Source organism: Neovison vison, chromosome 1 (assembly GCF_020171115.1).
Source record: "Neovison vison isolate M4711 chromosome 1, ASM_NN_V1, whole genome shotgun sequence".
Taxonomy (NCBI): domain Eukaryota; kingdom Metazoa; phylum Chordata; class Mammalia; order Carnivora; family Mustelidae; genus Neogale; species Neogale vison.
This window is the reverse complement of record NC_058091.1, coordinates 116307590-116320507: the sequence shown is the minus strand read 5'-3', so window position 1 is coordinate 116320507 and position 12918 is coordinate 116307590. Positions and strand designations below refer to the sequence as shown.

At 37.9% G+C, this 12918-nt stretch overlaps 2 pseudogenes; one reads left to right on the top strand and one right to left on the bottom strand.

Annotated features, from left to right (window-relative positions):
* LOC122903725 overlaps window positions 1-3619 on the bottom strand; it is a 33810-nt pseudogene extending 30191 nt beyond the window's left edge.
* A 607-nt stretch (window positions 3620-4226) lies between these two features.
* LOC122903618 lies at window positions 4227-5196 on the top strand (annotated as a pseudogene).
* Window positions 5197-12918: the final 7722 nt, after the last annotated feature.

Sequence of the window (12918 nt, the reverse complement as noted above, 5' to 3'; positions counted from 1 at the left end):
GCCTCTCTACCTACTTGTGATCTCTCTCTCTGTCAAATAAATAAATAAATAATCTTAACAAAATTAAAGAAAAGGAAAACTCACTTTTTTTTGAATAGCAGTATTTACCTTGCCTATTTTAGAAACATGTAGAAGAATATGGTAAAATGTCCTCTTTGAAAATACATTAGAATGTAGTTCATTTTAGAATAATGATTATCAGTTCCAAGAAAGAATCCTTCTGAGATGGCATATGCAGCTTCCTTGGGCTCAGATCTGTTTTACTGCTCTCCTAGTGAAATGATCTGTGTGTAGCGCTCATAAAATGTTATACTAAACATTCTTTATGCTAAAAAATGATTCTTAAGCTCCCAAGCCATATAATATGTAAAACATCTGATGATGACATAGTGCCCGATTTAATCTAGTTTGAATCGCAGCGTTATGATCTAACATGTGGATCGCTGACGGGTTAACTACAAACTGTATTGCAGTCTGAGGCCAGTAGACATACTAAATCCTTGATCTACCAGTCTATGTTTTATAGTTAGAGGATTCATATCTTAAGTCTGCTTAAATAAAAATAGCCATACTGGTAGTAGTAAAAAAATGTTTCTTATGTAAGTGTAAATCAAAGCAGGAAGTAAAAGGAAGTGGTAATCATTTCAGCTCTTTCCTCACCATATTGTCTCTCAAGGTGATGGAAAAATATATTGCAGGAAGTACTGGAATGGTTTTATATGTAATTTATCTCAGTGTGGATTTGTTTAATCATAGGTAATTAAACTGATGAATGCATGCAATAGAATACAGTCAGCACCAACATGTATCATTCTTTGTGCATCTCTACAGTAAGAGAGTGAACAAAAGATCGAGTTGGGAACGCATCAAGTTCCACTAATACAGATTTTGAGCATGCTCAGAACAATAGATATTTTAATGGAGAAACATGGAAAAGTATAAACCATTTGAATGAGAATTATAAACACCAATTTCAATATTGTTTATAGCTGAATTTGGAAAGAAGTATTTAACCTGTATCTATAAAACATAAGCATGTGAAATAAATCTTCTAGGGTGCTCATGGAGAAAGAAGTAATGTAGTGGTATTTCAAATTTAAACCTAGTTCAATAGTAGGTAGTAACTTTGAACTTTTCTCCATCAACAAAGAATGATTTGGGCTATTTCCTGAGTATATGCACCATCTAAAATTTTGTTTAAAAAAAAAAGTGTAGAGGGGCACACAGTATTTTATCTAAATTAATGAAAAAATGTGTGTACCAGAGAAGTGACTTTCATTTGTTTTTTTTTTTCATAAAGTATTAGAGAAATTATATTAAATATTTTCTACCCATCTTTGTAGCAATATATTTTTGGTAGGAATATTCCTAGAAACTTACACTTCAGTCTATTTGGTCCAATGGTAGTGACGCTTAAAAACTTACAATTGTTAGGTTTATTTGAAATTATTATCTGGATGTAGCAGCGCTTAGACTTTTACTTTCAAACACAAATCTGGTTGAACTCAAGATCAGTCAGTGAAGCGGCTGCTTTCCTCTCAGGTCATGATCTCAAGGACCTAGGATCCAGCCCTGCATTGGGCTCCTTGTTCAGTGAGGAGTCTGCCTCTCCTTCTCCTTCTGTGTGCTTGCTTGCTTGCTCTCTGTCTCTCAAATACACAAATAAATCCTTAAAAAAAAATTAAAAAAAGAAAAACATAAGCCAATACCTTCTGTGAGGCAGTCTCGTGATGCCTAAAAATTCAAGGACATAAATCTCAGTTTAGGAAAACCTGAAAGCTATTCTTACATTTTTAGTGCTGTTACTTCATGTGCGTCTAAAGTGTGTGTGTGATGTAAATTAAAATCATACAAAAATACCTGCTGCTACATAATATGTATGTAAAATTATATGTATATAATATGCATGATACCTAAATATCATGGTTAACTTTACTGGGAGATAAAAAATGAGAAGGCTCCTACATATAAAATACTTGTTGATTTGACAGGCCACATATTTGAAATTTCAGCAGTAAAATATTTTTCATTTGGGTTAAAGTGCATTTTCCAAAACTTTTGCCAAAACCAATTTACTCTGTTACCCAGGATCCCCAACATAGTAATATATTAATAAACAATGAACATTACCATGGATTAATTTACTTTAATCTAGTTTTATTTAGCAAGTGCTTGATGGGTGAACGGTATACTCTGTAAGAAAGAGTATCTGATAAATGTACCAAGGTCATGATCACAGAAGAAATGTTATACTGATAAGAAAAAAAGGACTGCAAAGAAGTGTCTCTCAGGAGCTGAGATTTATACCCAAGCTTTGTTTTGAGAAACAGGATGAACACACTAGGGTATACCTTCTGTCTGTACAGCACACACACATGCATGCATATGTTCACATGTGTGCTTATGTGTATGTACACATACTTTTGATATTTCTTAAAATCTTCAAATTTTATACAAATGTATAAGATGTAGGCCAGTTAAATTCAACAAGGGATATACTTTTGTATATACTTATCAGTATATACATCTAGTCTATTACTATTCTAGTCTGAACTGTAATAATTTTACAATCACTAAATGTTAACATAATCAAAAATAAACCACTTTAAAAAGATGGGACTGATGACTCTAACATTAGTTTATACATGAGCCCTTAGGCTTCAGAGTTCTAATATTGATTTTTCAAATAAGAAAATTTTTTATGGAAAAATAATTCAATTTATTTCCCATTTTTAAAATGTAAAAATAAAGAAAAAAGGCATCGGGTATAAATTCTAAATGTCTTCGGTGTGATCAGTCAGGAGCTTTAAATGTCACTCTTTACCACCTTTGTGTGAGGAAAGGGGTGGAGAACAGGAAGGAAAGGGGGAAGAACTGAGGTGGAGGCTAGGGACCCTTATCTACAGAAATCTATGCTGGGAAACACTTTAATGTGCAAGAGAGAGGATCTATTGTCTTAACTGCTCAACACGAGTGGCCTGAACCTGTCCTAGGTAAGTTAAACTGTTTTGTGTGCTTAGAGCCAACCCCCATCCCACAGAGACACAAATGTAGCCTCTGTGAAGATGGAAGGGCATCCACCAATGCGGCAAGAATTGGTTACCTTTGGCCTTGGTGAACTTATGCAGGCATAAAGAGTCCTGGTAGAAGCGAGGACCCCCTCGGCCCAGTCTCACAGCTGCCGGTTTGCAGAAATAACACTGTAACACTGCTGTGCTAGTCTCCGGAATACAAACGGAGTTTGAAGTCCCTCTCTCCTGACAAAGCAGTTGGGAGTTTTTCCAGTGTTAAGTCATGACCCAGGCATGAAGAAAGATGCTGGGGGCAAATAACACAACTGTGAGGAGGGCGGTCCCTTTGAACTTCTGGAATACAGGGTTGCCCAGGCCAGCCTGGAAGAGGAAGCTGTTGAAGAACAGGAGGAAAATGGTGCTGATGTTGCAGAGAATCACAGTATCCTGGATAGCAACAATCACCAGGATGACAGGAGCCATTCAGAGTAGTTCCACGAAGGAATTAACAGACCATAGGACAGCAGCAGGAACTGAAGGGAGAACACCAGGCTATAGTTACTGGTCTGAGCATTTCCCTTTTGTTCAATTTGCACCCAGGGGCACATTCCACAGTTTCCCATAAAACAGCACCTAGATTTCTCTCCAGCAGTGAGGGAGAAGCACTAGTTCATCAGAACCAGAGTTGTTTCCCTTGCTTTAAGACAGGGGATTCAAAGACCCCCCTCCATCTGTTGTTCCAGGGATGACATCCTGGCTTCCGCAAACTGGGTTTAAATCCGAGAAGTAAGTAGATGGTGGCTGCAGGCTCCGCCCTCACTGGGCTAGCCAGTTGTCCTCGGCTCTCTTGAAGTACTCTGTGGTCAGCCCGGTGGCCTTGTTTGGACCCCTGCTCACCTAGGCTCGCTCCCCTCCTTTCTTTACAGCATTGCTGTTCCCAGCTCCTGAGTCTCCCAGCGGCCGCCCGAGGGCTCCTGCCCACACCGCAGGGCCTTGCTAAGGGCCAGCCCCGGGGGAGACACTTGGCCTCTGCTGCAATCGTTATGTTTCCATATTCCATACCACGACGGGTGGGGAGGGACAGGAGGAGCTGAGGCGCTCCTTGTGGAAGAAGTACCTGTGGAGGAAGTGGGAGTTGGGAGGCAGAACCTTGGCGTGCTAGGAGCCAGCTGCTCCAAAACCCCCGCACTTAATTTCCCAGGCCCCGGCAACTATATGTTTGAAGCAGGTATCTCCAAGAATATGCAGACTCTGAGCATGCCCTTCTGGCTTACAGACCAGGTGTGAAACAACTAATTGTTGGTGTTAACAAAATGGATTTCACTGAACAACCCAAAAGCCAGAAGAGGTATGATAAAATCATTAAGGAAGTCAGCACCTACGTTAAGAAAATTGGCTACATCCTTGACATAGTAGCATTTGTGCCAGTTTCTGGTTGGAATGGTGACAACATAGTGCAGCTCAGTGCTAACGTGACTTGTTTCCAAGGATGGAGTCACCCAGAAGAATGGCAATGCCAGTGGAACCGTACTGTCAGAAACTCTGGATTGTACTTTACTACCGACTCATCCAGCTGACGAACACTTGCATCTAGTTCTTTAGGACGTCTATGCGATTGGTGATATTAGTAGTGTCCCTGAAGGGAGACTGGTGTTCTTAAACCTGGTCACCTTTGCTCCAGTCAGTGTTACAACTGAAGTAAAGTCTGTTGAAATGCACCATGAAGCTCTGAGTGAGGCTCTACTTGGGGGTAGCGTGGGCTTCAATGGCAAGAACATACTTGTCAAAGGTGTTCCTTGTGGCGATAGTTTTGGAAGCAGTGGGATTCATGGCTCATTGGATTATCCTGAACTCTCCAAGCTAAATCAGTGCCAGATAAGCACCTGCACTGGATTGTCACATGGCTCACATTGCTGGCGAGTTTGCTGAGCTGAAGAAGATTGTTCAGTGTTCTAGAAAAAAGGCTGAAGATGGCCCCACGTTCTTGAAATCTGGTGATGCTGCCATTGTTGATAGGATTCCTGGCAAGCCCATGTGTGTTGACAGTTTGTGGGACTATCCTCCTCTGGGCCGTTTTGTTGTTGGCGACATGAGACAGTTGCTTGTGGGTGTCGTCATAGCTGTGGACAAGAAGGTAGCTGGAGCTGGCAAGGTCCCCAGGTCTGTCCAGAGGTTGAGAAACTAGATGAGTATTATCCCCAATACCCACCACCCTAGTTTTAATCAGTAGTGAGAGAACAGCTTAGAACTGCTGTGTCAGTTGGCCATTTAATAGTAAAAGGCTGGTTAATGATAACAGTGCATCATAAAACCTTGGGAAAGAGAGGAATTTTTGCGGACCATTTGTTTTGTGTGTGTGTAGCAGTTTCAGGTCACTAGTTTTTAAAATCAGTACTTTTAAATGGAAACAACCCAATCAAAAATCTGTGACAGATTTCTGAGACCCATTGGAACAAAAGTTTAATGGGGGGAGAGCAAGAAAAATTAACTAATTAATATAACATGGAAATTTATATTCAAAGTACATTTTTAAACTTAGAGTTACTTGTTTGAAGGAAATTGGCTTAATTTTCTTTATTGCTTTCAGTATTTCTTTCATGGGTTTCAGAGTTTTAATTGTATATGCCTGTCTGTGCTTTGTCTTTATATTTATACTACTGTGTGCTCATACTCATTTTTGAAATTGTGGATTGATGTTTCATACATTTTGGAAAGTTTTCAGCTTGCATTTCTTAAGACATCCATTCTCTCATCTTCTCTATTTTGGAACTGTAGTTATATACTTTTTGAATCTCTATACCATGTCCAAGTGTTTCTTTCAGACTTTACTGTAATTACTTTACTGTAAAGTCTTTTAGACTTTACTGTAATCTCTGTTTTCTTTATATTTCTACCTGGCTGTCTTCTGATTATCAGGCTTTGAATTCCCTAATCCTCTCTTCCATTATATCTTCAACATCTGGGGCACCTGGGTGGCTCAGTGGGTTAAACCGCTGCCTTTGGCTCAGATCATGGTCTCAGGGTCCTGGGATGGAGCCCTGCGTTGGGCTCTCTCTCTGCCTGCCTCTCTGCCTGCTTGTCATCTCTCTCTGTCAAATTAAAAAAAAAATCTTTATATCTTCAACATCTATTTGTAGATAAAACATTTTTAATGTTTAGGAGTATTTGCTTTTTTTAAGCAAATAAATGTTATTTCCTTGGTGAAATTATCCATCTTTTTAAAATCTATTTTAATAAAAATGTAGTTGAAGTTCATTTTTCAAAACTCCATGTTTGGATCACTTGCAGCTTTATTGGTTTATCTTTGTTCATCTTGATTTTTGTAACTTGGTCTTATTTCTTCCTAGGACAGTTTTTACTGAATGCAATGTACATGAACAATAGCAAAGGCTCGAGATGTTGTTTTGTTTCTCCACACTGCATTTAATTTTCTTCCTATAGAAAATGGAGAATAGTCAGATCATCTTACTCCAGTTTAGGTTTGTCTGCCTGTTTTTTTCCCCTTCTAGCGTTTACCTCTTTCAAGGTCTCACATAAAAGCCTGAATTTTAAACTTAACCCCTCAGTCTTGTCAGCTGTGAAGCCAATTTTTGTCTTCACTGTGTATATTCTGGAAACCCTGATTAGTGCGATAGCCTCTTTGGTGTCTGTTTTAACATTCTCAGGATCTCCTCCAATGCAAGTAGTATTTATTTCAAGATGAGATTATGTAAGGACTTTGCAGTTCATTTAATTTTATTTCCATGATCGTGACACTCCTTAAATCCCAGCTGCCTTTTTTTTTTGATAGATTTAAACATCTTTAAAAAAAAAAAAACTTACTTGTTTTAGTTTCTGCAAGAAACTAAAGAAGACTCTTCTGCTAGAAGAGTTAACCTATTACAGCTTCTATCAAGCTACATAAATGTGGAATTGTCTCTAAAAATATATTTGGGATTTAAATGTGTAACTATTTCCAATGAGAGCCAGTTGTGTTGACTGAGGTTTCAGGAAAGAAAAAAAAATCCTTCTCTCATTTTTAGACAAATACATATTAAACTCTAACACTTTTCTTTCAAGTCAGGCTTTTAATTTCAATATCAGGGAATCTATTGATAACTTTGAATTGTCATGATAATTTCTAGTTGTGCCATGGTGGTCAGTGGAAAGCTATCTATATCTTGTGGAGAGAGAGAGAGTTGGGAGAGATATTTTTCTATTGTGAAAGCCATTGAATCTTCCTAATCACAAAACAAAAACAAATAACAATTCTCTGTATTAAGCAAAAAAGATAAGTAAGCAAGACTGACTACATAAATTGTCTGTCATAATTTGACAGAATGTAACATGAAAATGCAGGGCCCTTATTTAAAAATGAACAATTTCATGATATCTAAAGCAGAACATTAAGTAGATTTTAGAATAACAACTGTTCTTTCTTTATTTCTAAAGTTTATAAAGAGGCTAGGGTAGAAGCAACTCTAAAAATTCCCCTCATCGTAATGGTCCAAATATTTCTCTAATGATGAGTTGTTCAGTGCCCAATATGATATGTACACAGTAATATATAATCTACTAGGGAAAAAATTCCATATAATAAGAATATATTTAAGGACTTTTTTTTGAAGGAATGTAGATGAGCTACATAGGAAAGTAACTTATTCCTCTTTGATCATAGTTAGAAAAAATACAAAAATTTATATATATATATTTTTTAAAGATTTTATTTATTTGACAGAGAGAGATGACAAGCAGGCAGAGAGGCAGGCAGAGAGAGAGGAGGAAGCAGGCTCCCTGCTGATCAGAGAGCCCGATGCGGGGCTCAATCCCAGGACCCTGGGACCATGACCTGAGCCAAAGGCAGAGGCTTTAACCCACTGAGCCACCCTATATTAACCATAATGTATATTTTCTTCTTGAGACCTTCTCTGAGACTGCCTATTTTATACTTAGAGCCATTGTTTGCATTCTGCTACATTATGCTGAGTCCAAATAGCCACAAATAGTACAACTTCTATTTCATGTTCTGATACTTTTTCTTGATAAAAATTAACTTACATGTAAAATTGGATACCATAGTCTTATAACACTTCTAATTAGAAACATTTAACAAAAGTGACTTTGAACTATTGTTTGATTAAAAAATTAATCAATGGCTTAATTTTTCCCCATACATCATGTTTTCTCATGCTTTTGAAATTTCATATTCTGTTCCTTTGGTCAAAAATGCTTTTATCATCCTGATTTCACTGGCAAACCTTGGTTTAATTTTAGGATTCAGTTTAGACAAAAGTCTTGGAGTTTGCTGGCCGAGTTCTGACTGACTCTGTGCTCCTGTAGCATCTTTTTTTTTTTTTTAAATGTATATAATGGATTATTTGCTTCCCATAACATCTTATACAGACTTGGAGCCTAATGGACCTTTAGGTACAGAGCAGCATAGACTCTCAATGTGTGTGCTTTTTATGGCAGTGCCCTGCTTGATTGATCTTTGTTATCTCAACCTTTCTCAGGTGCTCAGCAAACAACTATTTGACTAAACTTTAGTCAACTAAGACAATTTTGTTCCTAATTTCTTTTTTTTTTTTAAGATTTTATTTATTTATTTGACAGAGAGAGAGATCACGAGTAGGCGGGGAGGCAGGCAGAGAGAGAGGGAGAGGAGGAAGCAGGCTCCTTGCCAAGGAGAGAGCCCCATGTGGGGCTCGATCCAAGGACCCTGGGATCATGATCTGAGCCGAAGGCAGAGGCTTTACCCCACTGAGCCACCCAGGCGCCCCCTGTGTTCCTAATTTCACTCATCAAACATTTCTTGAGTGCCCAGTATTTTTTGCACAACAGACATATGCTACTTATCAGAAAGATTTGCCACTGCCCTTAGAGAACTTAAAATACTAGCAATAAAAATTAGAAATGAAAAAGAAATACTGTGATCATCACTATAAGGAGAGTAAAGAGTGCTCAGGGCATGTAAATGGATCTTAGGACCCCCAAATTACTTAGCTTAAAATGGAGTTTCTCAAGTGATGTATTTAGTATTAGAATTTCAAATAATCAGAAAGATTGTGCAGGCAACCAACCTCATTAAGTCTATTTTCTCTTTGTTACTAGATAATGGTATCACCCCCCACTTACTTATTTCAGATTTTCGGACTGCCTTTGTATTCATATGAACCCTGAGGCAAAGAGATAAGGGACTGGTATTTTAAAAGCATGATTTAGATACTTAGGTTTTGCATTTTCCTAATTCCAACCACATTCCCTTATTGACACTCCCTGGCCTCCTTGTGAGTTACCTTGCCCACACCTCCCATTTACTGGCACCAAGTCAGCACAGGATTAATATCGCCTGCCTCCAACAGAAGGAATAAAGAAAATAGATTTCTACAAAAATCATAATACCTCAGTGTCATTTTCAGAAATCTATGACAGCCCTTAAATTTATGCCTTTCTATTTTAATATTTACTCTTTATTTGTTCTTTGATAATATTAAAATATTTAGTAATATAACAGATATGAAAAATGAAATCACGTGTCACATAAATGGGCAACATACTATTTTGGTGTTAATTCTCTTGTTTGAAGATGTAGGTAAAATGATAACAACATCAAAAATTTAGTCACTTAAAAGCTTTGTTATGGAACTTGATTATTCAAATGTGATGTCAAGTAGTAACACATCAAGTATAAATGAAAAGGACTCCAAGATCACCTGGTCCATCTGATGATCTTCCTTTATGCTTCCTCTAGAGACTACTCATACATAAGCTGAATTATTTTCCCTTCAGGTCTGACTTTCCTAACACAGACGATAACTTCTTGGTTTATATCACTAGCACATAATTTATATTAAAATATCATTAACTTTATTGTCATCTTTATTTGTAAAATGAACAGTTTTGGCTTTGACTAAAAACTGTGTTTGACTTAAAGAGTGAATAGAGCCTTGGAGGACATGCTAAATGAGAAACTCTTTTGGTCACCTACACTCCTACACTCCTACACACACTATTCCTTATGTTTCCCAAGCACATGTTTCTTAACATAAATGATTTTAGTAGTTTAACCTCTGTTATGTTAGGGGAAACTGCTGTTGAAGTAACCTTAGGGGACAGGTTTACCATATTCAGGTAGAATATCTTGAAAAACACCCTGTGCACGTTTAACCTTTAAGTAAAAATCTGCTAAGTAGTCATACATGATAAAGAAGCAAAGTTTTTCCAAAAACATGGGAAAAATTCTTTTTTTTAGTTTAATTTTATTTTTCACTGTTCCAAGATTTGTTGTTTATACACCACACCCAGTGCTCCGTGCAATACATGCCCTCCTTAATATCTACCACTAGACTCACCTAACCCCCCGTCCCCTCCCCTCCAAAACCCTCAGTTTATTTCTCAGAGTCCACAGTCTCTCATGGTTTTTCTCCCACTCCGATTTTCCCCAATCACTTTTCCTTTACTTCTCCTAATGTCCTTCATGTTATTCCTTAAGTGAACTATATGACAACTGACTCTCTTGTTCAACTTACTTCACTCAGCATAATCTCCTCCAGTCCCATCCATGTTGATAGAAAAGTTGGGTATTTATCCTTTCTGATAGAAACATAACACTCCATTGTATATATGGACCATATCTTCTTTATCCATTTGTCTGTTGAAGGGCTTCTTGGCTCTTTCCACAGTTTGGCAACTGTGGTCACTGCTGCTATGAACATTGGGGTACAGATGGCCCCTCTGTTCACTATGTCTGCATCTTTGGGGTAAATACCCAGTAGTGCAATTGCAGGGTCATAGGGAAGCTCTATTTTTTTTTTTTTTAAGATTTTATTTGTTTATTTGACAGACAGAGATCACAAGTAGACAGAGAGGCAGGCAGAGAGAGAGGAGGAAGCAGGCTCCCTGCTGAGCAGAGAGCCCGATGCGGGGCTCGACCCCAGGACCCTGGGATCACGACCTGAACCGAAGGCAGAGGCTTTAACCCACTGAGCCACCCAGGTGCCCCGGGAAGCTCTATTTTTTTTTTTTTTTTTTAAGGAATCTCCACACTGTTTTCCAAAGTGGCTGCACCAACTTGCATTCCTACCAACACTGTACGAGGGTTTCCCTTTCTCTGCATCCTCTCCAACACTTGTTGTTTACTGTGTTGTTGATATTGGCCATTCTAACTGGTATAAGGTGGTATCTCAGTGTTGTTTTGATTTGAATCTCCCTGATGGCTAATGATGATGAACATTTTTTCATGTGTCTGTTAGCCATTTGTATGTTTTCTTTGGAGACGTGTCTGTTCATGCCTTCTGCCCATTTTTGGACGTGATTATCTGTTTTGTGTGTGTTGAATTTGATGAACTCTTTATAGATCAAGGATATCAGCTCTTTGTCTGTATTGCCATTTGTGAATATCTTCTCCCATTCCGTGCGTTGCCTCTTTGTTTTATTGACTGTTTGTTTTGCTGTGCAGAAGCTTTTGATCTTGATGAAGTCCCAAAAGTTCATTTTCACTTTTGTTTCCTTTGCCTTTGGAGACATGTCTTGAAAGAAGTTTCTGTGGCCTATGTTGAAGAGGTTACTGCCTATGCTCTCCTCTAGGATTTTGATAGACTCCTGCCTCACATTGAGGTCTTTTATCCATTTTGAGTTTATCTTTGTGTATGGTGTAAGAGAATGGTCAAGCTTCATTCTTCTATTCATAGCTCTCCAATTTAAGGGAAAAAAATTCTTACTCTTAGGTAAAATAAGATAGCCCATATATAGCACAGGCCACCATGTTTGGAACTTATGTTCCCTGTATGTGTTTCAAGAGTAATCAGAGTTCTGATTTTAAGAGAAACTTAGGTGAGATAACCTGAAAGTCCTCAAATCCTAATTACTGAATATAATTAAAATGTGAGCTTTGGTGTTGGCAATTTTTCAGCGGATACCATGATCAACTAATCAGCTACTCCCCCCCCCCATTAAATAGCAAAAGTTTATTGAAACTGTTATAACTGCTTTCTGTTTTCTTTCTTTTTTTTTTTTTTACACAGTGAAGTATTCTTTTTTTTCTCACTTCATTTTATTCTATTTTTTTCAGTGTTCCAAGATTCATTGTTTATGTGCCACACCCAGTGCTCCATGCAATATGTGCCCTCCTTAATATCACCACGAGGATCACCCAACTCCCCACCCTCTCCCCTCCAAAACCCTCAGTTTGTTTCTCAGAGTCCACAGTCTCTCATACTTTGTTAACTAATCTGCTTTTTTTTAAAACCAGCATTTTTTAAAACTTCTCTTTCATTTTTATTTTTTTTAATTTTTTAAAAATTAAATTTATTTATTTTCAGCATAACAGTATTCATTATTTTTTCACCACACCCAGTGCTCCATGCAGTCCATGCCCTCTATAACCCACCACCTGGTACCCCAACCTTCTACCCCCCTCCGCCACTTCAAATCCCTCAGATTGTTTTTCAGAGTCCATAGTCTCTCATGATTCACCTCCCCTTCCAATTTCCCCCAACTCCCTTCTCCTCTCTAACTCCCCATGTCCTCCATGCTATTTGTTATGCTCCACAAATAAGTGAAACCATATGATAATTGACGCTCTCTGCTTGACTTATTTCACTCAGCATAATCTCTTCCAGTCTTGTCCATGTTGCTACAAAAGTTGGGTATTAATCCTTTCTGATGGAGGCATAATACTCCATAGTGTTTATGGACCACATTTTCCTTATCCATTCGTCCGTTGAAGGGCTTCTTGGTTCTTTCCATAGTTTGGCGACCATGGCCATTGCTGCTATAAACATTGGGGTACAGATGGCCCTTCTTTTCACTACATCTGTATCTTTGAGGTAAATACCCAGTAGTGCAATGGCAGAGTCATAGGGAAGTTCTATTTTTAATTTCTTTTTTTTTTTTTACTTTTTTTTTCAATTTATTTATTTTCAGAAAA